The sequence below is a fragment of the Orycteropus afer genome, unplaced genomic scaffold (genome assembly GCF_000298275.1).
Source record: "Orycteropus afer afer isolate SDZICR_OR568_19922 unplaced genomic scaffold, OryAfe1.0 scaffold00371, whole genome shotgun sequence".
Lineage (NCBI taxonomy): Eukaryota > Metazoa > Chordata > Mammalia > Tubulidentata > Orycteropodidae > Orycteropus > Orycteropus afer.
In genome coordinates, this window is record NW_006921958.1 from 908178 (window position 1) to 910171 (window position 1994).

Here is a 1994-nt window from a genome sequence, read left to right on the forward strand (position 1 = left end):
TAAGAGAAGAGTGCTCTAAGGTTCTAAAGATGCCCAAGTAAGGCTGTGCAGAAGGCGGCCATGCGCACTAGTGAGCACTATGTGCGGTAGTGGAGCACTTGCCGAGAGCCGTGGGGGGTGTTTGCAGGTCACGCAAATGAGACCATCATGCACAGGGCAGCACATGAAAGCTGGGGCAGAAGATAAAAATTGGTTAAGGCGAGGCATTCGAGGACTCCAGGTCAACAATCTATAGTGACCCGAGGGTCTACACTGGAGAAACCCTGCTTATGCACTGTTGAATAATGGCTCTCAGGGTTCCTTCTTTTGATAATTATTTGTTGACCAGAAAAGGCACTGCAAAGTCCTGCTGCACAGTCTCCTCTGTGTGCAGAGTCACAGTGCATCATGTGACCTTTAAAGCAGGTGAATGCAGAGGCTGGCTGGGTGCAGGTCCTGCAGTGGCCTCCCGGTAGCCAGTCACGTCCTGCGGTGCTGGCAGACACTGCCTGCTCAGTAGTCTGCTCTGCTTAACTGGGGGCACATCAAGCCTTGTTGCCATTCTCTCCAACCAGACTTAGGGAAAAATTTCCAGCATCTTTGGATGCTACTCAATTTTCTTTCTTTCTTTCTTTTTTTTTTTAACTGAGAATTGGCTGCTCGTGGAACAGTAAAACTGATCAATAAGGTGGATTCTGCCTGTGTCAGCAGAGATCAAACATAACATTTACCATGCTGTAAACAGAAGACATTTTCACTACGGTAGCCTATAAAAGTCACGTACATTTTAGATTTTCCTGGAGACCACCATGGGGACTTGAACCTCAAGTAAAGAAGAAGAAACTCTACTCTGTCACAGCTCCTTAAGTGATGTCACCTGCCATTTCTGCCAGGTGCTCTGAAGGTATTGATGAAATAAATTAATATATGGAAAGTCTTGTAAGAATTACCACTTGACACCCATCAGCAAATGACACTTTTCATTCTCCTCACTCTCTTCACTGTCCAACAGATTAGGCAAACATCTCCTGGCTGACTGCTGGGGTGCTGTGGTCCACCACAGTGGTAACATTTTAGGCTCTTTTCCCAGCAGCACTGCATAACAAGAAAGCCTCAGGTCAAATCTTGGCTTTGTCTCTTGATAAAATGAGTTCATATCACAGTGTCCAGCACATAGGAAGCCCTACATTTAATGACTATATTACTTAAGCAACTTCCTTGACCTTTCCAGGAATTAGCTCTCCCCAATGAACACTGCCATCTGCACAGATAATGCTGGTGACAGGCCTTATTTCGTGTTGCTTTCCAATTCCATAGTTCCTTTTGATGATTAGATGGGCATGGGCTAGACTACCCAGTATCACATTCCCTCTGTACAGTGTATGCTGGTAGGTCAGTGCATTTTGTAACACCTCTTCCAGTAGTTTCTCTGTTGTTGTTAGGTGCTGTCGAGCCAGCTTCAGCTCACAACGACCCTGTGTACAGCAGAATGAAACACTGCCCAGTCCTGAACCAGCCTCACAGTCCTTGTTATACTTGAGCCCATCTCTCCAGCCACTGTGCCAGTCCATCTCGTTGAGGGCCTTCCCGTTTTTTGCTGACCCTCTACTTTACCAAGCATGATATCCTTCTCCAGGGAATGGTCCCTTCAGACAACATGACCAAAGTAGATGAGACCAAGTCTGGCCATTCTCGCTGTCAAGGAGCATTCCAGCTAAACTTCTTCCAGGGCAGATTTGTTAGTTCTTTTGGTAGCCCATGGTACTTTCACCACAACTCAAAAGGATCAACTCTTCTTCGATCTTTCTTATTCATTGTCCAGCTTTCACATGCATATGAGGCAAATCAAAGTACCACAGCTTGGGTTACACATACCTTAGTCTTCACAGAGACATGTTTGCTCTTCAGCATTTTAAAGAAGTCTTTTGCAGCAGATTTGCTCAGTGCAGTATGGTTAAGTAAAGCAAAATTAAGCTTCTAACAGAACGATTATCAATTACCCTCATTAAAAAAAA

The 1994-nt window shown here is 45.2% G+C and overlaps 1 protein-coding gene across 1 annotated transcript in view; it reads right to left on the reverse strand.

Annotated features, from left to right (window-relative positions):
* RCOR1 (REST corepressor 1) overlaps window positions 1-1994 on the reverse strand; it is a 270759-nt gene that overhangs the window by 44487 nt on the left and 224278 nt on the right. The gene's annotated exons all lie outside the window — the stretch shown is intronic.